Here is a 26,667-nt window from a genome sequence, read left to right on the forward strand (position 1 = left end):
TTCCATTCTCACCCAGACCTTTATATCTAAAGTCCCTCACAGGTATAAATCCTAGGAGATTTCCATCTCTGATACTTGAGATCATAGGGTCATCCATCAAAAAGAGAGGTTAGGAGAAATATTAATAGTCTACAGGACAACCAGAGGAGGGCAGTCAGCATGGTGAACCCTTGGACTCTTAGCCAAGTAGGAATCAGGTGAAAGAACTGGAAATATTTAACTTGGAGAAGAGAAGGCTGGGGAAAGGGAAAGGAACATGATGGTTCTCTTCACTTACATGCATCAGGGATGAAATTGCTTCATTTGACAATACAGGATATAACTATAAATAGTTTGTAGATAGACTATAGATATAGAGAAGCTATAGATATTTTATAGATAGCTGCAAAAACAAAGAACCCCAAACAAATTTCGACTTGGTAAAAGGAAAAAACTTGAAGAATAAATCAATCAAAGGTGAAATAGATTGTTTCAGGAGATGATGGGCTCTTTAAGGAAAGACTGAATAATCCCTGATCAAGGGATATTGTAGAGAACATTTTTGTTGAGGGACAGATGGGTCCTGAGCTCCCTTCTAGCTCTAGTTATCTGTGCTTCCACACTTCCTTTTCTAATTTGTTCCTAGCATATTATTGTCAGACTAGTTTTCCGTCAGCCTGCTCTCAAATAAACCACTCCCCTGATCAAAGACCTTCAAGGATTTTCTATTTCCTGTTACGCCAATCTAAACTCTTCTGCCTGGCTTTCAAGGGGACATATTTTACTCTAGGGCAGTAGATGGGGTGCCAGACCCGGAGCCAGGAATTCCTGAATTCAAATCTGACCCTAGGCACTTACTAGCTGGGTGATCCGGTGCAAATCAGTTAACTGAGAGATCCTGAAGAGTTCAGAACTGATGAAACTTTCAGCCTGGAATTCCTAGCAGAACTTCCTGCCTCAATGTACTCAATGTAGTACTTAGGTCTTCCTGATTCCACGCTCTATCCACTGCACCACCCAGCAGAGCTGGAGATAACATCAGCTCTTGCAATTGAATGGGTACCTTGTGGGAAGCTATGTCATGTTTCTAAGAGTATATCAATTCCCAAGATGCTCAGTAGCAGTCTTTTCCTCTCTGGTTATGGTGATACTTGGGAAGAAATACCATGTATCTACCATGGATACTTTTTTTCCTACCATGGACCAGCACCACTGAGAAATTACAGCAAGACCAGATTGCTACTTGGTTAATCAAGGAGATCAACCAGACTATAAGCCAAATGATTGTAGCAAGTAATACTTTCCCTTCCTGCTTCTGTGTGAGGTGTAGACAATAGGACAGTACTCATAATAAAACCTACAAGTTGTGTAGCAAGATAATTATATAAATATGTTTACATATATTGGATTTAACATATATATATGTATATATATTTATTTTTTTATTTATTCCCCCCTCCCCCGAGGCAATTGGGGTTAAGTGACTTGCCCAGGGTCCCACAGCTAGAAAGTGTTAAGTGTCTGAGATCAGATTTGAACTCAGGTCCTCCTGACTTCAGGACTGGTGCTCTATCTACTGTGCTACTAGCTGCCCCTAACATATATTGGATTACTTGCCTTCTAGAGGATGGGGTGGAGGGAAGGAGGAGAAAATTTGGAACACAAAGCTATGCAAGGATCAATGTTGAAAAATTATCTGTAAATATGTTTGGAAAATAAAAAGCTTTAATTAAAAAAAAAAACCCACAAGTTCATCATTCATTGTCTTCCCTTGCCCAGAGGGGGAGATTGTTATGCTCTTCCTCCTAACCCCCCCTTTTTTTGTGAAGGACATGACCATCCTTCTGGTGACCCAAGTTAATGCCTTAGCGTAGTCTTGCCTCTTCTCTTTCTCTCCTCCATGTGCTCCCCACATCTTCTCATCACAGCATCTCTCAGCTCCATCTTTATGTACACAGCTACTGGCCTTTATCTGACTTCAAGTCCTCTTTATTTCTCACCTGGACAATGACAACATCCTCCAGTCTAGCTCCTCACTAATCTGTTCAGCTCACAGCTGCCCAAACCTCCTTCCTAAGGCCCACAGCACTCCCCTGTTTCAGAATTCCTCTTGTGGCTCCCTATTAGAGCATAGAATCATAGGTTTGGAGTTGGAAAAGATTATAGAAATCCAAGGGCCACAAGGACTCTAGAGGAAGAGGGCTTCCACCCAATTCACTCATTTTACAGATGAGGAAACTGAGGTTAAATGACAACAGCTGGGTAGCACATCTAGTAAGCATTTTGAAGCATCAATTTGAAATCACGTGTTTAACCTTCTTTTCACTTAGTCACTCTTTGGCTCAAAAGCAAGTGACTCAATTGAGCATGTCAAGCTCTTCACAACCTGACTCTAGGTTACTGGCCTCATTGTTGTTCCCCAAACTTAGCCTTCTCTTTCCTCCCCTCATAGTCTCCCTTGTTACCTCTGTCTCCATCCATTCTCTCAATCCATCCTTCATTCTTTCCCGGCTCTGGAAAATCTTTCTTGGTCCACTTCTTTCTCAAATTATCACTTCCAAGCTTCTCTATTTGTCTATATTATTCTACTGTAAAATGTGATCTTGATGAAGACAGGGTCACCTTTTCATGCACCATTTGCACCCTCAAACTTAGAAATCCAGCTTCTGCCACTTACTAGTTGTGTGACCTTGGGCAGGTCATTTCACCCTCTTTGCCTCAGTTTCCTCATTTCTAAAATGAGCTGGAAAAGGAAATGGCAAACCACTTCAGTATCTTTGCCAAGAAAACCCCAAATGGGGACATAAAGAGTTGAACAATCTAGCACATTTGCCTCAAATATGGCAAGTACTTGTTTCTCCTTCTCTCTCTCTCTCTCTCTCTCTCTCTCTCTCTCTCTCTCTCTCTCTCTCTCTCTCTCTCTCTTTCCTCTTCTCTTCTCTTCTCTTCTCTTCTCTTCTCTTCTCTTCTCTTCTCTTCTCTTCTCTTCCTGCTTCCCTCTCTTTCTCTTCCTCTCTGTCTCTTCTGCCTTCCCCCCTTTCCCATACCTTCCTCCTCTCTTTTCTCTTATCCTATTATTAAAAAAAATTCTATGAATTTGCAGGTTATAGAAGGACAGAGAACCGGAGATGGGGGGCACTACCAGAAAGGGTGTCTCCTTTGGAATCTCCAGTGATGGAAAGGATGGGTGACATTTACAGGGAAGTTAAATAGCATACAACTGTTCTCTCCTTTACTATTTGGCTAAGTCACTCAGTAAGCAAAGTCTTTCCAATTGTAAATATTAAAAAAAGAAAGAAAGAAAGAAAAATAAACAATGTATTCATACTAGATACAGTGTGGTGATCCCATCCAAAAGTCATGAACTTGATGAAATTTTGGTTCTACCTTGACTCAATTCCACCCCCCACCTCGATTAGGCCAGAAAAAAAGCTCAGAGACAACTTGAACCATGCCTTGAGTGGTATTTACATGGGAGACAGAAAGAGGAATAATTTCTTATTTGATAATTAAAAAATTGATGTTGCCTATGGAATAATAATTTACATTTCTAGAATCTTTTCTTTTTCAAAAATGAAGTTGGTTTATTACAAATTTCAATGATAGAATTAGACACTATAAAACATTTTACTTGGACCCTTTACAAAAGTATTAATTTCATCAACTCTGGATTACTGGTAGGCTAAAACTCTCAAGATTAATTTTAAAGCTAACAAAATAAAAGACACAACATTAACAGGTTTAAAATGACTAACACTCATATGACATCAGGAAACATTCACGTTTATAATTCCATAAGACTTAATACTATTTCATAATTATGGAGGTTATGGGGAAAAATATGGTAACTAAGTTCCTGAATTAATGAACAAGGATTTGGACTATATGATACTATAAAGTCATATTATTTATTGACTTAACTTCGTGTCATTCAGACCTTTAAATGAGTTTCACGTATCTAACAAATAACACTCTGCTAATATTCAGTATTTGTTGAAAGAGAAATCCTTTGCTCACCACAAATGAAATATCCACTTTCTGACGGTGTCTGAAAATAGTGACAAATTCTAAACCAGAAGTTATAGAAATTAGTCTCAAGAGTGCAAAAATTCCCAGAAGTATTCCATTAAACAATTACAAATATGAGGAAACACATTTAAGATTTGAATTACTGTAAGAATCTCCTTCTTTGTATAAACTTGGCACAACTAAAAAATTTTTTTTTGTCTACTGCAGAAAATTAAATTTTAAATAACAGTACAAATAATTATTTATATCTGGTTCTAGTATAGTCAAGTTAGTACAGTACATAAATATGTAAGAGTAATAGGATGATCACTTTCATGGAAAAATACAACTTTTTCACAGACTCATTCATTTGTTGGGTCTTCAGTATTTCTTATTTTAAATACCTTAGTTCAGCTGTTTGAACTAGCTTATTCTTCCTCCCAGCATACATCAGCTGTTGTTCAGGATCAGAACAAATAAAGCACAGAGGGGATGAAACTCTTCAATCATCACATTGATATTTGTGATTCTATATAATGAAGCGAGGATGTCATTCAAGAGTTCATCTTTAAGCTCTTCAGGTGAAATAACCTCATGCTCTTCATCCAGTACTCCCAGCCATTAATCCTTGACAATCTCCACATTTTCCTCCTGGCAAGCTACCGCCCAGTGTCTCATGGTTTGCAAGACATTTTTCTGGGATAATACAGCTGGCGAAGTGGATGGTGCTGGCCTGTGATTCTCATTTTACAGATGAATAAATGGAGGAAAAGAGACTTGCTCACAGTCACACTACAAGTAAAACATCAAAGTCAGGATCAAAACTTGGGTTTCTCCTGTCTCCAGGTCCAGCGTTCTTTCCACAATAATGCAGGACAGGGGATCTACATTCTAATCCTAACTCCACCACTGTTGATGGACACACAGAGATAACTCCCTTCACTTTTCCAAACCTTCCTTTTGAAGGAACTGGGACTTGGATAAGTACACAGGAATTTCCTCAGTTTCTTCATTTGTAAAATTATTGAAATGAGTAAAATATATTAAAGTTCTTGAAGGCATCAGATACACATGGGATTGGGAAATATTTCACAAAAATAAGTCAAAGGACAACCCAACACAGATAATGTTAACTTGTTGTTTTCTAAGGTGATATGTAGCCACAGAGAACCATTTCTATTTGAGTCTGACATAACTAAACTAGACATGGGCAGCCAGGCAGTGGAGTGGATAGAGTACAAGGTCAGTAGTGGGGAAATCTGAGTTCAAATCTAGCTGTGTGACTGGGCAAGTGACTTAACCCTGTTTGCCTCAGTTTTCTCATCTGTAAAATAATCTGGAGAAGGAAATGAAAGCTCACTCCAGTATCTCTGACAAGAGAACTCCAAATGGAGTTATGAGGAGTCAGACATAACAACCATCACCACAACAAACGAGACAACCAATATGAGATTTCTTCTAACTTTAAACCCTATGACACAATGACTAAATCATTATAATTAATGACATTTAACTGATGCTAAGTGAAGCGAGCAGAACCAAGAAAACACTGTACACACCAACAGCCAGACTGTGTAATGATCAGCTATGATACACTAGGCTCTTCTCAGCAATATCATGATCCAAGCAATTCCAATCAATTTTGGATGTAAAATGCCATCCCTACCCAAGAGAGAAAACTATGGAGACTGAATGCGGATTAAAGTATACTATTTTCATCTTTTTTTTTCTGCTTTTTTTGTTCTTGTGATTTTCCCCTTTTGTTCTGATTTTTCTCTTCAACATAATTCATATAGAAATGTGTAAGAAAACTGTTTGGACATGTATACCTATATTGTATTTAATTTATACTCTAACATATTTAACATGTATTGGTTGACCTGCCTCTGGGGGGAGGGGGGAAAAGAGGGGAAAAATTGGAAAAAAAAGGTTTGGCCATTGTCAACGTTGTAAAATTACCCATACAAATATGTGGTAAATAAAAACTATTATTATTTTTTTAAATTAAATTAAATTTAAAAAAAAGAAATATATAACAAAATAAATGTACATGTATAGCTTAAAAAAAAAAAAAAACTTTAGGGACAGCTAGATGGTGCAGTGCATAGAGTGCTGAAGTCAGGAGGACCTGAGTTCAAATCCAGCCTCAGACACTTAGCACTTTCTAGCTGTGTGACCCTAGACAAGTTATTTAACCCTAATTGCCTCAGAAAAAAAACTAATTTAAAAATAAATTAATTTTTAAAATTTTAAAAATAATTACTGACATTTATATCACATATTAAAGTTTATGAAATGCTTTGTATTTTGTAGGGGCAGCTCAGTGCCTTACAGTGAATGGAGTATTAGGTCTACAATCAGGAAAACCTGAGTTCAGATCCAATGTCAGAGACAAGCTATGGGATCCTGGACAAGTCACTTAATGAAATCTGCCTCAGTTTCTTCAACTGTTAAGTTGAAATGGAGATAAATAAATGGAGATCATGATAGTACCTACTTAGAAGGATCAAATGAGATAATTAAAGTGCTTCTCCACAGCGCCTGGCAATTTATACAGTAGACAATTTATAAATGCTCATTTCTTTCCTTTCTACAACTGCAATAGATTTTTAATTGGCCAAGCTGCTTCCAGTTTCTCCCTTATCTAAGTCATCTTCCACACTGCTGCCCAATGGATGGATTTCTCCTAAAGCCGTCTCCATACCATTCCCCTATTCTAGAATACTCAGAGGTTTTCTGTTATCTCAACGATAAAATATTTTAGTTCAAAGTTGTTCACAAACTAACTCATTCTTCATGCACATTCCTCTCCTCTTCTCTTCTCCTTCATACTTGGTATTCCATTTCCCACCTCCACACCTTTGTACTAGAGTCCCTACTTTCTTTCAAGGCTCAGTTCAAGTGTTACTTGCGGATTCTCCAGCCACAAGCACCCTTCCCCACCTTTCTTGAAGGAGAGATTCTCCTTGAACCCTGCTTCTGTGAAAGACCCACCCAGAGAATCAAGCATTCTGTTATCTAGGTGGGACTGGTAGAGTACCACTCCTACTTAGCCAAGTTGGAGATTTTAACCCCACTGAAATGGAGATTAGTCCAGAGACAATCATTCAATTCCAAGATTTTCTAGCCCAGGCTGCACCCAGCCCCCATCAAGAACTGCCCCCAGCTTCTGGACATAAAATGAGCCAACCTGGGTCTCAGTCCTTGCAGAAGATCTAATATACCATGCCAAGGAATCTCTCTCTCTCTGATATAACATAACCCTCTGCCCACTAAAATTATATTCTCTTTCAGCACTACCCTTTCTTTATCTTTCTCACCTATTTCCCTAACAAAACTTTATACTTCTCTGTCGAGATTTCTCTGCTAGGACCTTGTCACCAAGGAATTCAGTCTTTCTATTCATGCATAGCAAAGGCTGACTTCCCAATGCCAATAATAAACTTCTTTTACCAGTCTAGCTTTCTGGGTTTGCAAATTCATTTACAAAGGACCTCTGTGCCTCCAGAAGGGGGTTTCCATAACTCCCTGCTCTGTGCCAAATAGGGGAATCTAGGGGAGTCAAACCTTTTCATTTGGTTCCCTGAATCCCAAACCTGCAACTAACCTCATCATTCAATGCCTTGATCTCCAGAAACACTAACCTCATCTCCTTCCTTCCTTCCTTCCTTCCTTCCTTCCTTCCTCCCTCCCTCCCTTCCTTCCTTCCTTCCTTCCTTCCTTCCTTCCTTCCTTCCTTCCTTCCTTCCTTCCTTCCTTCCTTCCTTCCTTCCTTCCTCCCTTCCTTCCTTCCTTCCTTCCTTCCTTCCTTCCTTCCTTCCTTCCTTCCTTCCTTCCTTCCTTCTTTCTCTTTCCTTCTTACCTACCCTTCTTTTTGCTCTTAGTGTGATCTGAAATCTCAAGACATTTTGAATGTTCTGATTTTTCTGAGGCTCAGGGTTTATGGTAGACTAAGACCTCCCTGTTTGTTCTATAGAGTTTAAGTTAAGAAATGGTCTTTGGAGGGGCAGGGGAAAGAAAAGGAGGAGGGTTGTAGGGAATGTAGCTTATGTCTTTATGCACTCTGCCTGGGAAGTTGACCCTATAGAAATATTCTGGCCTGCTTCAGGGAGAGTGTCCCATTCTGCTGATGTGTTCTAATGTAAATCTGCATCCCACATGCCCAGCTCTTTTCTGTATGACTTTGGGAAATGCAGAGTGGGAAGTTCACTCCTCCTCTTCCTTCCCAGCTTCCCATGATCATAATAAACTTCTTGAATTCCTTCCTTTCCCCAGGCCCAATTTCTTAGAAACAGGAAGCTGGAGTTTTTGCAATTAACTTAATCCCTGTTTGGGTGATTCAAAAAGATGTTTCAGATCTTCAAGTCCTGGAACTCAAATGAGAGACTGGCTGTGATCTCCCATCAACAAACCCAGAGACTCAGGCTTGTGACTCATCTGTCAGCTATTTTCAGTGGTCTTGGTTTCCTAAGGTAAATAGCCTCCTTCAAAAGTTGCTTAGCTCAATCCTAGCTCTCATAGGTAGAAGAAAGATTGGTGGGAGGAAGGAAGGGAGGAAGGAAGGAAAGGAGGGAGAAAGGGAGAGGGGGAGGAAGGAAAAAAGGGAGAAAGGGAGAGAGGGAGGAAGGAAAGAAAGGAAAAAGAGAGCGAGGGAGAGAGGAAAGAAGGAGGGAAGAATGGAAGGAAGGAGGAAGGAAGGGATTCTGCAAATTAGAATTCCCAATTTCACATAAAACAAAGTCTAGGCTTTTCCCATGTTATCAGGAGTTGCCTCTTTCTGTGCCAGTCTATTAGCCACTGAATCTTCTAGGACTTTAGCCTTAATAGTTAGAAAGTAGAAGCAAGTCATTTATTTCTATTTGCCTTAGTTTCTTCATTTATAAAATGGGGATAATAACAGCATTTACTTCAGTACCAGATCTTAAATTATACTAGAAAACATTAATTATCAAAACTACGTGGTACCGGCTAAGAAATAAAAAAAATATATCAGTGGCAAAATAGATATACAATACACAATAGCAAATGATTGTCATAACCTTGTGTTTCACAAATGTAAAAATTTAAGTTTTGGGGATAAAAATTACTTTTTTGGTAAAATTTTTGGGCAAGTTGTACAGCAGTTTGGCAGAAATTGGGCATAAACCAATATTTTATATTATTTACCAAGATAAGGTCAAAATGAATACATGACCTGGAAAAGTAAAAGAATATGAACCATATTGCCAATCAGACTTATGGATAGAACAATTGATGAAAAAACAAGAGATTCAGAGCATTAGGAGATATAAAATAATTTTGATTGCATTAATTTTTTAAAGTTTGGGCACAAATAAAACCAGTGTAGTCAAGACTAGAAGAAAATAGAAAATTGGAAGAAAATTTTTGTAGTTTTTCAGAAAAAGGTTTCATATCTCAAATATATAAAGAACTTTGTCAAATTTATAAGAATATCAGTCATTCCTCAGCTGATAAATCAAAGGATATGAACAGTTTTTTGATCAAAAAATCAAAAGTATATACAAAAGCATATATGTATTTTATATCTATAGTATATGATTATATGGGGAAAAATGCTCTAAATCACTATTGATTAGGGGAAAGCAAATTAAAACAACTTTGAGATATCATCTTATACTTATCATATTGGCTAAAATGATAGAAGGGAAGAGCAATACATATTGGAGGGAATATGGAAAATTTGGGATACCAATTCACTGTTTGTGGAACTGTGAACTGATCCAACCATTTTGGAGAATAACCTGGAATAATGCCTGACGAGTTATAAAAACTGTACATACCTTTGACTTCCAATCAATCCCATAATTAGATCTGTTTCTCAAAGTGATTAGGGAAAAAGATAAAGAACTCACAAATTCTACAATATTTATAGCATCTCTTTTTGTGATGGAAAAGAACTGGAATTTGAGAAGATGATTGTCAATTGGGAAATGGCTGAACAAACTGTGAGATGTGATTATGATAGAATAGTATTATGCTATAAGAAATGATGAGTTTGATTTTAGAAAAAATATGGAAAAACATACATGAAATATTGAAGAGTGAAATGAAAAGAACCAAGAGAACATTGACTACAGTAATAGCAATATTATCCTAAAAACAGCTCTGAACAACTTATGGTTTTGAGTATCATTAATACTCACATCAATCACAAAGGGTTTATGAAGATGCTATCCATAACCAGAAAAGAATTAACAGAGGCATGTATAGTGTGGTTTTATACATACATACATATATATTTATATAGAGACAGACAGACATATTCACAGTACACTTATTTGTGTCTAAACCTTCTCTAGGACAGGTAGGAGGAAGGGAGAAAAAAACAGTGTACAGCAGAGAACAAAAGAAAACTTAGAAGAAGCACAGACAAGTAGGATAGCTTTGAAAGCAATACATAATATTTATTACATAGTTTTTCCCCTAAAAAAGTAAGCATTTTGAAGTAGAAATTCATAGTTTTGTCCCTTTTTTTATGTTGTGCTATGCACATGGAAATGATGAGGGTATTTTTGTCTTTTTGTATTGAAGTTCAAAAATGAATAATTTTTTTTAAATAGTGCCTACTTCTCGGGGTAATCTTGAGATTATAAATTATAAATTTATATAATATATAAAAAAATAAAATTATAAAGCACTTAACCCAGTGACTGGCCAATAGTAAGCACTATAGAAGTGTTATTTGCTTGCTTTCCAGCATGTTGCCTAATCATAGCACACTTCCTGCTGCATCATCAGGGAGTTTACCCTCTTGAAAGAAAGGCAGACTTCAGTTGGGGAAGAGAGTTATGATATGGATGACAGGCTTGGTCTTGTGGTTTCCTGGTACACCTTTGTAGTTTTTACCCTGGAAGGAATCTTAGAGACCATCTAATTCAGTAGTCCTTAATTTGGACCTCTGAATTTAAAAGCAAAACCAAAAACTTTTGATCCACGTATATTGGTCTGATAGGTTTCGTTTGTAATTCTGCATATTTTAATTTATTCATTTAAAGTATTAGGGAAGGGGGCCATAGGCTTCACCAGATTGATTGCCAAAAGCATGCATTACTCACAAAAGTGTAGGAATCCTTGGTCTAGTCCAATTCCTCTCATGTTACAGAGAAGGATACTGAGGTTCAGGGAGAACAGGTTGCATCCCTAATAACTTGGAGGATCATAGATCTAAAGTTGTAGAAAACCTGAGAGATTACCCAGAAGAGCCAAGATTTATATGGCATCTAAAGTTTATAAAGTATATATGGCAATTGATCCTCCAGCAAGAAAATCCTTAGAAAAGGAGGGAGGGATGGAGTGAAGAAGGGAGGGAGGGAAGGAAGTGAGGGAGGGAAGGAAGGAAGGAAAGAAAAGAAGGGAAGAAGGAAAAGGGAAGAAGGAAGGAAGGAGGAAAAGAAGGGAAGAAGGAAGGAAGGAGGAAAAGAAGGGAAGAAGGAAAGAAGGAGGAAAAGAAGGGAGGAAGGAAGGAAGGAGGAAAGAAGGGAGGAAGGAAGGAAGGAGGAAAGAAGGAAGGAAGGAAGGAAGGAAGGAAGGAAGGAAGGAAGGAAGGAAGGAAGGAAGGAAGGAAGGAAGGAAGGAACACTGCTTCATTTTATAGAAGAAGAAACAGAGGTTGATTCTGCTGATGTTACTACTATTCTCTTTTTGAAAGATGAGGACCCTGACTTACTCAAAACCACACAAAGAGTACATGTTAAAGTTAAGCTTCTTCCTGAGTCCCTCCTGATTTCCCATGGCTCTTTCGCCTATGCGACATTGCCTAGAGTTCTACTTCTGCTTGCTTCAATCAAAGTCAGATCTCTTAAAGATCTTAGCTTAAAAAGGCTAAGGTCTTCCACTGCATCTGGGACCATCTCCAGTCATCCTGATCTACATCTGGTCACTGGACCCAGATGGCTCAGGAGGGTAAAATGAGGCAGGTGACCTTGCCCAGCCCTCCCTCACTTAAATCCAGGTCACCACTTCCCGATGCCTTGGTCCTCTTTGAGAATGAAGAACTTAAAGCAGCAACAACAATTTTAACAGCCTGGAGTTTTCCATTTGGAACTTATAGAAATCACTGTTAATTATCTAGCTATTCTGATAAGTCTCCAATGTTTTATTCTCTATTTCCTTGAAGGGTATGGAGAAGCAAGAATCCCATGAGCTTTGGGTATGGCATTCTTACAGAACTCTCAATATCTTTGATTTCTTTGATTGTCCATGTCTCTAGACTTCAGCTGATAGAGCCAATCATCTCAGAAATGGGGGAGAGTTAATGGGGGAAGCTGGTTCTCAGAGGTGCTCCTGGGGCTCTCAGCTATCCATACCAATATAGATGATTCACAGTTTCATGTGAAGCTTTTGGTCTGCTTAGTTTCAGATATAATTGTATAGTTGGGCAGGGCTTCTCTGGTAGATAAAGGATGGGAGGCTGTCTATTGGTTTGTCCCCAGGGGAGTGAGGTAAAAGGAGAATTTCTCTTGATCCAGTTGGCATGGTGAAAGAGCTAGAAACTGGTTTACTTCCAAATCCTGGAAACCACTGAAGATAAGACTGTGTCTACACATGTTGCGGGGAAATGGGAATTTAAGATAGTCATCTAGAGATGTCAAATCCTTGAAGATCCAAGGTGGGTAGGTCCACTCAGACAGATTGCACCCTCTCCATAATTTGTAATTATCACCACTATGGTGATAATTCATGATCTGTTGTCCTATCTTCTGATTATGGATCTTCTCTAGACTGAGATTAAACAGTGGATCTTAGGGTCATTGATTTGGAGCCATGAAGAGCATCCTGATAGAATGATAGAAGTGCTGAGTTCAAATTCCGTCTTGAACACTTGCTAGCTGTGTCACTCTGGGCAAATCATTTAAGCTCTGGCTTTGTTTCCTCAACTATAAAAGGGGGATAGTAAGAGCAACTACTTCCCAGAATTTTTGTGAGGATCAAAATGACACAACAGATGTAAAGCACTGTGTAAATTTTATTTTATTTTGTTTTGCGGGGAAATATTTTATTTCATATATTTAAAAAAGCCTTTTATTTTCAAAACATATGCAAGCTAGAGTACATATCTCACAAGAGACATATCGATACTAATTGGGCAAATCACAACTTTTATCTGCCTCAGTTTCCTTATGTATAAATAATTATAGCACCTCTCTCCGGGGATTATAGTGAGGGTCAAATGAGATAAAATGCTTTACAAAACTTAGTATGTTATATAAATGGTAACCATTATTAGAGGGGATATTAGTCGAGGAATGAGGATTTTATGCTTTTTAGGGGAACAAGATTAATGCCAAAACAAAGGTCAAATTAATGAGGCTATGAGTTCCCAGGACAATACTGAGCACTCCTGGTACATATTTATGGAGCATCTTATTTTATTTTCATTGTCCTTGTGTGAATATGTTTAACCAGTTCTTTATTAGGAGGTAGCACGTTTTATTATTCGTTCTTCAGAGCCATGATTGATTGAAGTTACTTTCCAATTTTGTTGTTACCTTTAAATTGTTACTTTTTATAATTGTTGTTACAGTATACAGTGTTGTTCTTGTCCTGTCCACTTCCCCCTACATCAATTCATACAAATCTTCTCAGATTTTTCTAAAATATTCTTTTTCATAAGTTCTTACTGTGCAGTCATATTTAATTAGTCTGGCAGCATAATTTTTTTCAACCAATTCCTAATTGATGACCATCTCTTAGTTTCCACTTCTTTGTCACTACTAAGAAATGCACTCACAGGACTTTTTTCTCTTTGCTCTCTTTAGAACAGAGACCTTGGAGTAGTATGCTAAATCAAAGATGACTAAAGCTTTCCAGTCCTTTCATGGAATCTTTGATTTAGAGCTACATTGGACACTGGAAGTCATCTGCTGCAGTGGAAATACACAGATTCTAGAGTCAGAGGACTTGGGTTCAAATCTTGCCTCTGTATCTCATTACCTATGTGACCTTGAACTTCGCGGCTCTCAACCTTAGTAAAAGGAGGAGATTGGACTCACTGTCTTCTGAAGTCCTTTCCAGGCTAAACGTATAGCCCTTGGATCTTATCACTTCCTTTTCCTAGTAGATCTCAGTTTCCTCATTTCAAAAATCAGGCTGTTGGACTAGTTGGCCTCTGAAGTCCCCTCCTGTTCTAAATCTATGATCCTATGGTCTACAACAAATCATTCATTCTATAACCCAAGTTAAGTGACTTGTCAAAGGTCATGCAGATAATAAGTAGCAGAGGTAGACTTTGAACTCTAGACTCAAAGCTCTTTCCACATTCTAGCCACCATGGCCTCAGAGCTTTTTTGCAAATGATTACTAGGGTGCCTTACCCTCCATGTGTGCTACCATTTTTAACTGTTATTCTTTCTATTATTATCTCCTAAGCAGATCAGCCACTTCCCCAGGCAAACCAGAGGTGGGCATTAGTCAGAAGCCTACAAAGGCTTTGATCTATCCAGTTCCTCATAGTCACTGCAGTTGTGCTCTATAGGGAGCTTGTTTCTTTTTCAGGTTTTCAATTTGTCTTCTCCTAACCCCAAAGCTAGAGAGGATCAACTAGTGGTACCCCCAAAGCCCGACTGAAAAGTCGTTCAAATCCCAACTTTGCCACACTGTGTGACATTGAGTAAGGCACAGCTACTTAGATGTCAGCTTTCCTCATTCATTAAAAGAAAGGTCGGGACAGGATGAAGTGTCCCTTTGCATCAAAGCCCCCATGAATAAGCTTCCTTTGGAGAGACCATCTAACCGGGAAGGCGATCTAGTCAATCGTCCAATAGGGTGCTTATTAGGCATGCCATAAGTGATCACCACTGTAGATGACAATTCAGAGAAGGAGAGATGCTCTCCTGTTCTTGGAGCCCCTCATTGAGGAAAGAACACTGTGTTTGATATCAGAGACATCCTGACTTGGCTACTCATTACCCACTACTCCTCACTACCCACTACTATATAGCTATGCTCATACATATCTAATTTTGAGAAGGTAAGGGAGAATATGCATTTTATAAAGCACCTACTATGTGCCAGGCACAGTGCTAAGCATTTTACAAATATCTCATCTGATCCTCACAACAACTCTGAGAGGCTGGTGCTAATATTAGCCACATTTTACTATTGAAGAAAATGAGGCAGCAGAGGCTAAGTGATGCGTCTCTGTTTTTTCATCTAAATGGGTAATAATAAACATTCTAATAATTCCATAATTCTGTTGTAGGGAAGATGTTTTGTAAACTTTAAAGCAAAGATCTGACCATGTCACTCGTTTCTTCCTCTCAAGATTTCCTATTGTTCTGAGGATAAACTAATGACTCCTCTGTTGGCCTTTTATGATACTTCACAACTTTGTCTCCTGGCTCATTATATACTGACCCCTCTTCCTACAGTTTTCTCTGACCTCCATACAGGGGCATGCTGGGGTCAGCTCAAACAAGTCTGCAAGAATCAAATGTTCAGTGTGAGCTTGTAGCTAAAGAGCTGGATCTAGAGCAAGCAAGATCTGAGTTCAAATCCTACCTCAGCTATGTAATTATGGGCAAATCATTTAACTTCTGTTCCCTTCATTTCCTCAACTATAAAATTAGGATAATAATAGCATCTCTATTAGATAGTATTTGCAAAGTGCTTAGTGTACATACCAAGTATTATATAAATGCTAGCTATTATTTACTTGTTTTGCTGAGGCAATTGGGGTTAAGTGACTTGCCCACGGTGACACAGCTAGGAAATGTTAAGTGTCTCAGGTTGGATTTGAACTCAATCCTCCAGACTTCAGGGCTGGTGCTCTATTCACTGCCCCACCTAGCTACCCCTATGCTACCTATTATTATTATTTATACCTTGGAAATTAGGAGTAGCAAGTATGACAAATCAGGGCTTGATTTATTTATTGTTTTATTGATTCCCTATTCTTAAGAAAGTGATGGAGAAAATGTTAATAATGAAGATTAAATTGAAAAGTTACATATTCACAGATCCCCCAAGCCAGTTGTTAAACATTTACTAGCACACTCTTGCCTCTGGACCTTTGTATTGCACTCCCTGCTTTCCCTTCCTCCTTCCACCCATTCCTGGAATGCACACCTTTCTCACTTCTGGCTCGGAGAATATTTCTCCTTCTTCAAGGAAGCCCACAGCTTAGTCTTCTACATGACACCTTTCCCAGTCCTCTGAACTGTTGATACCCTCTCTCCCCAAACTCCCTTGGGTTTCCTGATTTTCTATTTGATTTGTACTTCTTTATGCTTCCCCTCTGACATGACCTTAATCTATTTTGTACATACCAAGTCTATTATTAACATATTGTCTCCCCCATAAGAAATATGGTGGGGGTGGAGTTCCATGAAGCCAGAGACTGTTTTTGCCTTTCTTTGAGTCCTTAACACTTAACACAGTGCCTAGCACATGGGATGTGCTTTAAAAACGCTTGTTGACTGACTGAATAATATATGTGTTGTCTCCTCCTATCAGATGTAAGCTCCTTAAAGACACACATTACTTAATTTTTGGCTCTATATTTCAACACCCGACACATCAGAGGTGCTTAATAAATGCTTGTTGATTGAAGTCAAGATGGGGATTATTATTATATCCAATGTTATTTTCCATCTAGCTAAGAGGATTCAAAGCATAAATATACAAAGCAATAAAATTACAGTATGTGGTAGACTATGATTAATGACTTTATGGTTTTGTGGGTGTGTGAGCAATTTTCATTGGTGCAGATTACAATCCATCTGCACCTTGTTGTCCATTTGATTTTTGCTCATGACTTTCCTGTAGCCACAGAATCACAAATTTGGAAAGGCTCTTGGAGATCCCCCCCACCCCAGTCTAACGTGGACCTGTACATTCCCTCTGAGTTTTACCAAATACATAGTCAGTCAATGAAAATATCTAGAATACCCACTGGTGCTAGACATCCAGAGGAGAGCCTCTGAAGGGTTCAAGTCCATATCATGACATCCTGAAAGATTTGGTTAAAGGGAACAAGGGTATTTATGATCTGGGTAAGAAAAGACTCAGAGACAACAAGATGGCGGAGTTCAAGCATTTAAAGGATTGCTGTACAATGCTGAGAATTGATTAATTAAACTTGGTCTTCTTGTCTCCAGAAAAAGAGAAATAGAAGCAATGAATTGAAAGGTGGAGGTTGCAAAGTGTCAAATTGAGTTATGACTTTGGGAAAAACTTCCTAATTGGAATTGTTCCTCAGAGGAAAGACTGGATTAGAAAGTACTAGATCAAGTATTGGGTTCTTCACTGGAGATCTTTAAGTATAGACTTTTTGGTTGTGTTGTTTCAGGGATGGATTGGACTAGATGGTTTCTAAGGTTCATTCCAACTTTGAGATTTTGTGCTGATGTGATTTGAGCTAGAAGGGACCTTAAAAACTCACATCTAGATCAAATTTCCCTCCCTCCTCCATTTAAGAAATAGGGAACTGAATCTCAGAAAGGGAAAGTGACTTTGCTCTAAAGTTATAGTAAGTAGCAAAGCTAGTATTTCAATTTGGCCAAACATAAGACATTTCATTTCTTTCTGAACCTCAGTTTCCTCAAGTGTAAAAAATTGATGAAAACCTTACATTCCTTATATAGCCATTGAAAAGAATGTGGTTTGAATTTTTTTTTTTCTCTTAAAGACTATATCTCTGTCTTGGGGCAGCTCAGTAGCACAGGAGATAGATAAGAGTGCTGGGTCTGAAATCAGAAAGAGTTCAAATCTTGCTTCAGATATTTACTGTGTGACCCTGGGCAAGTCATTTAGTTCTGGTTGCCTCAGTTTCCTCATCTGTAAAATGAGCTGGAGAAGGAAATGGCAAAGCACTCCAACATCTCTGCCAAGAAAACTTAAAATAGATGTCTTAAAGAGTCGGTTCTTCAATCAAAGAGTGAAATGATTGAACAACAGCAACAATTTCTACTCATGGGCCTACTCTCATTGACCTGGGGATTTTGACCTGCTCAGTTTTTTTACCACACCCATTTGCCCCAATCTGAGCAACCTGTGGGTGCCCTATTTTGAGAGTTTCACTAATGCCCCCACTATAGCGCAGAACTTACAAGCTGAAGCCCTCCATGAATCTCACATCCCAGGTAGCTAATTCTGCAGTCTAAAAGCACTATAGAAATGGGAGCTGTTATTACAAACACTTTATAACACAAGCTTTTTTCTTTTTCTTTTTTTTTTTTTTTGAAAATTTTAATTAAATGTTACAAACTCAAGTTTAAACATCAGTGCAAATGATTAGATTTGGTAAGTCACTGGACATCCAGGCTGATCAAATACGAAGTATCATTCCACAGATTCCACTGCATATCATTCAATTTAATGGTTTAATTAAGCACCAATCTGTTCCAGGAACTGGGTTAGGAATTGGGCTTGTGAAGACCTCCCTCTCTCTCTTTAAGTGACCTCAAGAATCTGATATTCTACTTGAAGGGAAGGGATGGGGGAGAAGAAGGAAAAAGATGACATAACAAATAAGTAAAAACAAAAAAATATACAAAACACATGGGAGGTAGGATGGTGCAGTGGGAGGTATAGTGGTCCTTAAGTCAGAGAAGCTGGGCTGAGATCTCATCTCTGATGCAAATTGGCTATGTCACTTTGGGTTTCAGTTTCCTCATCTGTAAAATAAGGAGATTAAAGTAGATGACTTCTGAAGTGCTTTTGGTGTTAACTCTGTGATTCTATAATAAAGCTAAAAGGAGAGAGGACCTTTTGTTGTTCAGTGGTTCAATTGTATCCTACTCTTCATGACTCTTTACAATTTTCTAGGCAGAATGGTTTGCTATTTCTTCCTCCAGCTCATTTTACAGATGAGGAAACTGAGTCAAATAGGATTAAATGATTTATTCAGAGTTCCAGTTAGTGTCTGAGGCAAGATTTGAACTAAGGAAGATGACTCTTGCTTACTCCAGGTCCAATGGAGTAAGCTCATTCACCATGCCATCTATCTAGCTACCCCACACTAACTCTGGGGTCCCTCCTAACTCTAAGATCCAGTACTTCTACAGTAGTTGGAGACTCTGCAATGCCCTCTTGCCTTCATTCTCTTGGCTCCCTATTGAGCAGATGATTTGAGAAGTTTTCAGACTTAAATTCACTTGTTAGATCCAGATAAGAAGCTGGACCCAGTCTAGTCCCAGAATAGTCCCATAGGCCCTTCTTTAATTTCAAAGACAACCAAGGAAGTCTCTGGGCCTAAAAATGCCTCCCAGGCTGAGCCACCACTATGCTGGAGTTCCAACATTAGTCATGTTGAAAGGTGAAGGGATTTACAGGAAATGCAAATGTCCTCTGGGAGGTGTAAGTTATCAAAATCATTATCTTCCCATTAGCCCAAATTACTTTATCAGATTAGCAGAGAGCAGGGCCCCGGGGAGATGGGAATCTGGATGTGTGAGTCTGGAAGCACCGAATGAGGCAGGCTAGAGCATGGGGCTCATGCTTGAAGTCACAAGGGGAGTCGGGGCTCATTAGAGGTAGCAACCACTATTTGGGGGGATTAAGTTGAGTGTTGCCCATCCGCAAACACGCTTAGACAAATGAAATCAGGCGAAAATGAACATCAAAGGCAACCTTGATCCATGAACCTGAGATCGTAAATCTTTGGAAACACCAGTTGGTAGGAATGTTGCCAAGGGTTTGGTTGTATGAGTAACTCAGGTCTTTCTGAGCACCCATTTTTAGCAGCCTTTCCTCCCGATGTTTCTTTTCTTTCTCCGTCGTTATTCCAGCAGCTTTTAAGCCAAGGCCTCAGACCCACAACTAGAATGGATGGGGTTAACTGGGCCTTGGTCTCAAAGTTCTGATATGTAAGGGCCCCTGTGACCACTCACATTCTGTGGTTAGAAACAATTGTATTTAGCACCTAGTCATCAAGGATAACTAGTTAAAATAGAAAGGAGGGGGATGGAAGGAAACCAAGTATGGCTGTATTTCCTGATGATAGTCAAAAGTATCCTTCCAGTATCTAGAAGTATCCATCTCCACCTCTTCTCCATCCCCCCCCCCCCATGACTTTGAATTGCCCCAGGTGGCAAAATTGTTAATTAGGACTCAACCCAGTAAGTCCCAAAGGGTGGAGCCCAATTAGAACTACCCTTGGGATGACTATTCCCAAAACAATTTTTCCCAGTTCTTGCTGACCATATATCATGACCAAGATTGAGGCTCTTGCCTAGAAAAGATGGTACGAAGGGAAAAAATTCACCAGATTTAAAATCAAAAGGAACTTCAGAATTGTCTAGTTCAACTCTCTAGTTTTTCAGATTAGAAATGGGAGACTTTAAAAGCCAAAGTCACTTGACCAAGACTCAAGAAATGGGATCTAAAGGAAGTCCAAATCCAGTGTTCTTTGTACTGTTCCAACATGCCAAGCACAGTGCTATTTCTCCCCAACACTTTCAGAAACCCAATCACATTTTTTGGGAGACAGTTTGATGTGATGGAAAGAACACTGAATATATAAAACTGAATGCATTGGGTTGAAATCCCAGATCTGCCACTTACTACCTGTGTGACCTCTTCAGTTTCCTCACCTATAAAAAAAAAAAAAAGTTGATTGGATTAGATCGTTAGATAATTAGATAATCCCCAAAGTCTCTACCAACCTGGGTATCCCATGTTCTAAGGTCCCTTCCAGCTCTAACATTCTATACCTCCTTCCACTTTTGAAAACGTATGTTCTCTGTCTAGCTTGGACAGTCTACATTCTAAGGTTCCTTTTTCTTCCAAAGCCCATGATTATCTTTTTTGTCAAAGGGCCTTTCCTTTCCCTCTTGCTTCCCTTAGGACACAGTAACTGCGTGTGGATGGGTCAACTAGTTACTTTATTATCTGATATAGTTTAGCTTGGGCATCTCTGAGAATCTGTAATCTGAAGATAGTGGGATACAGCTGGAGACAATGGCATGGCCTGGGTTCATAGGACTCTTGAGGTCCAATAAATCATGTTGAAATACAAGTCAAGAAGGTGGGGAGTCATCTGTAATGAACCCCAAGGCTCATTCTCCAGATCAAGGGGCAAAGCTTTATCATGACATCATAAGGCAGGCAAAGTCAATTTGTCTCAATTGACAAAGGAAGGCAGGGCCTTTTATGAGAAAGGACCCAGGAGCAAGCCTATAGCCTAATCTCCAGATTGTATAAATTAACAGTGTCTCACAGGATAGCTCTGTCAGGACAAGATAAATCCACAGGGTCAGTGTGCTCCTCACTGGGGCCCACTTACATACATTGGGTTGCTACCAGGGACATGGTCTTTTGCTGGAGTCCATCAGGACATCTTTGTATGGACAGGAAGTCAAGAAATGACAGTAATGCACACAGGTTAGGGGCACAAGTACTTTCTGAATCACATATATTTTCCAATATGCTCTAAGATGGCGTCACCTTTTATGATGTTCTGGGATCTGGAGTAAGAAGATTTCACCCGGCTATCTTCATCTGTACAAAATCCAGTAAACTTGTGGTTTGGTATGGAAATGGGAGGGAAGGAAGAGGGACTTCCTGATTTTAATAAGAACTCTCCAGTTTCACCCAATGAACAGACACTATTCTATAGCTGTTGCTGCAAGACACATTCAAATTGATGATAGCATGTCAAATCTTTGATCTCTCTCATTGAACATGTGAAATCTTGCTTATCTTTTATTCTCACTTATTTCTGGCAATAGACTAGTGGTTCCACGTACTGATGAGAATTAGAAAAATAGAATCTTTGACACTAACTGTACATCTTCGAAGGTTCCTTTGTCCATCAGAGTCAGGCAACAAAATAGTTGATGGGGTTCAGAGCTGTTTGGGACCCAACATGTATGGGATTGCCTGTCATCAAGGGGAGGGGATAATTTGGAAAAATGAATACAAGGGATAATGTTATAAAAAAAAATTACTCATGCTTATATATTGTCAAAAACAATTTATAAATAAAATTTTAAAAAAAGATTTTTCAGCTTTAAAGAAGGTGAAGTATTTTAATTTTTTTATAAGAGCTTTTTATTTTTCAAAATACAAGTAAAGATAGTTTTCAACATTCACTGTTGCAAGACCTTGTGTTTCGTACTTTTCTCCCTGCCTTACCATCTTTCCCCTCCCCTAAACAGCAAATAATCCAATGTAGGTTAAACATGTGCAATTCTTCTAAACATATTTCTATATTTATCATGCTGCACATGAAAAATCAGAAAAAAAGGGAAAAATAAGAAAGGGAAAAAAAGCAAACAAAACATGTTGTGATCCACATTCAGTCTCTATAACTCTCTCTCTGGATGCAGATGGGCCCAAATCACCCCATTGTTGAAAAGAGCCACATCTAACACAGTTGATCATCACGTGTTCTTGTTTCTGTGTACAATGATCTTCAGCTTCTACTCACTTCACTCAGCATCAGTTCATGTAAGTCTTTTCAGGTCTTCCTGAAATCATCCTGTTGATTGTTTCTTATAACTCTCAATGATTTTTAAGAGGGTAAAGGGTTACAGAGACCAAAAAAATTTGAGAACTACTGATAAAATCCCATTCTTTTAATTTGTAGATGAGCTGAGTAGGTCCAACAAGGTTGTGACTTATCTAAAATCACACAGAGAGGTGAATGGCAGAGTCAGAGTTTTGAAACAATTGGCCCTGAGACTGAGCCAACACGCCTGGGATGTGTGTTCTCTTTAGTCCCATGCTTGTGACCTAATATTGTAGAGAACACCATTCCACAAAACCCCCTCTTTTATCATTGGGCTACAGACAGGAGTGATGTGAAAGCAGAGGAAAGATTGAAAGATAGGATGAGGGGGCAGCTAGGTGGCTCAGTGGATAGAGCACCAGCCCTGAATTCAGGAGGACCTGAGTTCAAATCTGGTCTCAGACACTTAACACTTCCTAGCTGTGTGACCCTGGGCAAGTCACTTAACCCCAGCCTCAGGAAAAAAAAAAAAAAAAAAAAAAAAGAAACATAGGATGAGAGTCCAAGATGATTTAGATCTGGAAGGGAATTTAGAGGCTGTCTAAAGCCAACCCCTTCATTTCACAGGTGGGGAAACTGAGGCACAGAGAAGTTAAGTGATTACCCAGAGTCACACACACAGAAGCTAGGTCTTCTGGACTCCAGATACAGTTCTCTATCTTCTACACCACACTGCCTCTAGTCAAAGTGATGTGGGTTGTGGTCCCTTTAAGATTCCTTTCTGATTCCCAGCTCCCCATGGCTGAAGAAGCTAGGACCTTTGATTCACAAATTCTGGTCAAAAGCACCCTTTTGAATTCCAATGGGAGATATCAGGCTCTCCCAGCCCCCATCGGATCTGAGACAACTTGGGCTGTCCCAGCCCCCATTCTAATGATCTGCTCAGGTTTCCCAAACCCCTCCTAGAAAATTCTAACCTTAGCTGGAACTCAAGTCAGAAACCAACCTTCAGATTATAAAAAGGGCCAAACTGGAGTCCACTCTTTGCAAAGGTCCCAAACATGGCATCCTTATGCCGGCCATGCCAGGATTTCTGCTGTGGTTCTGGTGCCTTTTATCTCTACCCTCAACTTTACTTCCAAACCCCACAATAAACCTTTTTTTTTTTTTATCAATCTAGGTTTTCGGGTCTGTAAATTCCTTTACAAAGGACTCTTGCACCACTACTAGATCTCATTTAACTCTGTATCCTTGCACAGAATTCAGGGGGGTTGCAGGGGAGCTCTATTTGACTCCCTATACCCCGAACCTGCCACTAGACCTCAATTAAATCTAATTTCACTTAGGTACCCCTTATCTAGTTCTCATCAAAAGTTCATCTTTCTATAGGGTCAAATTACTTTGGCTCTCAAAATTCTATTAAGGGTTAAGAGACAGGTGGTTGGGAACTACAATAAATTCAAAAATAAGAATAGAAGGAGGAAAACTGAGGCAGGAGAGGGTGCTAACCGTAGGGAAGACTCCTTAGAGTTGTAAGTGAACTGAGTCTTGAAGAAAAATGAGTATTGGGTGGAGGTGAGAATAGAGTAAATGCAAAAAGGAAGGATAGAAAGTATCAAATTTAGACTATAACTCATAGACCAATTCATCAAAAGCAGAATTCATGAAGGGAAGAAGTGGGAAAGAAAAACAGATGAGAGATAATGCCTTATTACAAAGTTTCCAGTTGGGAACCATTGAAGTCTTAAGTAGAGGGTTAGGTTATGGTTAGGTCTGTGCCTTAGGAAAATTATTTTGGCAACTGTGCGGCAAGATGGATTGGAGACCTTTGTGATCTCCCTCAGGGTAGGTGGTATATTGCACAAAGTAGGTGCTTAATAAGTGGTTGTTGTATTGTCTGTATTCTGTCTGAACTTAGATGAACAAATGACATTGAGGTACTTCCCATAGGGAGCTATTCTCTAGGCAAACAGGAATGGTCTCCTTTATGGTTACCAGTCTTCTTTATCCCTGGCTAGGTCCTTGGGTCATTGTCCCCCTCAGGTCAGTGACCCTGGCAATAGTAATTAGCTGCCTCCATAATGAGTTAATAAGGATGGTTTGCATGTTTATGGGGCATGGCGTTTTCAAGCTGTTTTACAGTCATTTATTTATTCATCATCCCTTTGGCCCAGAGCAGTAGGTCAACCTGGCCACCTTCAGGAGAATTGAGTCAACTTGAGGTGTGGGTGGCTTGCCTAAGGCCAAGCAGAAAAGCATCAGTGAGTGGCTGCAGCCTTTTGGCCCCCTTTCTCTTTTCTCAGCATCCCCCCCTTTCCAGCCTTCTAGTCCTTTAGGCTACTACCTACCTCCATGGATGCTTAGAACCCCTCTGGATGTCCTGCCCAATTCTGTCTTCCAGGTTAGGAAATACAAGACCTTTACCCTAACTCTCCCTTCTCTCCCTCCTATCAGAACATGTCGATCCCATCCTTGCTCCTTCTCTCAGAATTGAGGCTAGGCAGCAATGCTTTGCACTTCAGGGGTCAATAGCACCAGTGTGATGGCTCAACATCTGTGTACCAGGCAGTAAAGATTCAAGCACAGAATCCAAAAGGTCTCTAGCCTCAGAGAACTTACAGATCACATCCCACCCACCATTTCTCCTTCTGTGATTTGTGTTCAAATCTTTCAACTACTCAGTCAGCAACACTTCCTTCCCTTAGTCTTCCAGGAAGAACATCTCCCACATTCTGGAGGCTCTCTTCTAAGTCTATCAACTTTTCATTAGTACTAGGGCATCATCTGGACTACGCTTTGGTTAACCCATGCTATCACTTGCCTATCTTCAGTCTGATCCAAGCCAATCCAATTGAATTCAGAGTAATTATGGAATACCTTTGTATACATACCTTTGTGTCTTGAGAGGGAAATCAGGATACAAAGATAAAACCATATTATATTATATTACATATTACATGTAAGTTAAGTAGATATAAAATAATTTCATTAAGTGGGGTGGTCTCAAGGGGAATAGGTGCAGTGGAAGACTGTTTAAAAAAAAAAAAAAGGAATTCAGAGAAACATATATGAAATGATGCCTAGGGAAGTGAACAGAATCTTGAGAAAAAGCTACACAAAGAGTAGGCTAATGCAAATGAAAACATTCCAAAGTAGCTGAACTTAGATTTAATGGCTAATATTAGTCTCATAAAAATGAAATGAAACCTAATTCCCTCATATTTTATATTATAGATTATATTTTAGAAGTGAGTGGTTAGGGGACAGAAAATTAAATGAAAACTAAACTGGTGTTTTTAAAAATTTTAGTGAGACAACTTATATTCATTCTACCCTCCTTTAAGGATTCTTTCTGATTCCTTTACCTAAATGAGTCTAAGTAAAGCTGTCAATATTTTAGATTCAAATTATACACATGCATACACTATACACACACACACACACATAGGAATTATCTTTAGAGATAGTATTGGAACAAAGTATAGAAATACAAATACAGTTTGTTGAATCAAAGATAACCATGATATTCCATAAAGAGGAAAAAGAAAGATTACTATTAAACTCCCTAGAACTATGTATTTTTATTGTTTTTCAGGAATTCAGTTGTGTCTATGACCTCATGAACCATCCCATGGTACTTCTGTCTTCCACTATCTCTTGAAGTCTATCCAAGCTTGAGTTCGCTGTTTCCATAATACTCTCTGTTTATCTCATCCTCTGCCATCTCTCTTTTGTTTCTAATCTTTCCTAACATTGGAGTCTTTTCCAATGAATCCTATCTTCTCCTTATGTGGCCAAATTATTTAAGCTTCAATTTCAATATTTGACTTTCCAAAAATTACTACTAGTACTATTACTACTACTACTACCATTCCTAGCACTACTATTTCTACTATTATTACTATTTCCATTTCAACTTCCACTATTACTACTATTGCCACTACTTCTACTACTACTAATACTTCTTCCACTACTACTACTACTACTATTATAACTTCTACTGCTACTCTACTACTATTACTATTACTCCTCTTCCTCCTCCTCCTCTACTGCTACTCCTCCTCTTCCTCCTCTATTGCTACTCTACTACTACTACTACTACTACTACTACTACTACTACTACTACTATTACTACTACTACTACTACTACTACTACTACTACTACTACTACTACTACTACTACTACTACTACTATTTTCCCTACCACTACTACTGTTTTTTAATCTTTTTAATCTTGTGGTGAAGTCACAAGGAAGCCTACATTTTGT

The sequence above is a fragment of the Sminthopsis crassicaudata genome, chromosome 6 (genome assembly GCF_048593235.1).
Source record: "Sminthopsis crassicaudata isolate SCR6 chromosome 6, ASM4859323v1, whole genome shotgun sequence".
NCBI lineage: Eukaryota > Metazoa > Chordata > Mammalia > Dasyuromorphia > Dasyuridae > Sminthopsis > Sminthopsis crassicaudata.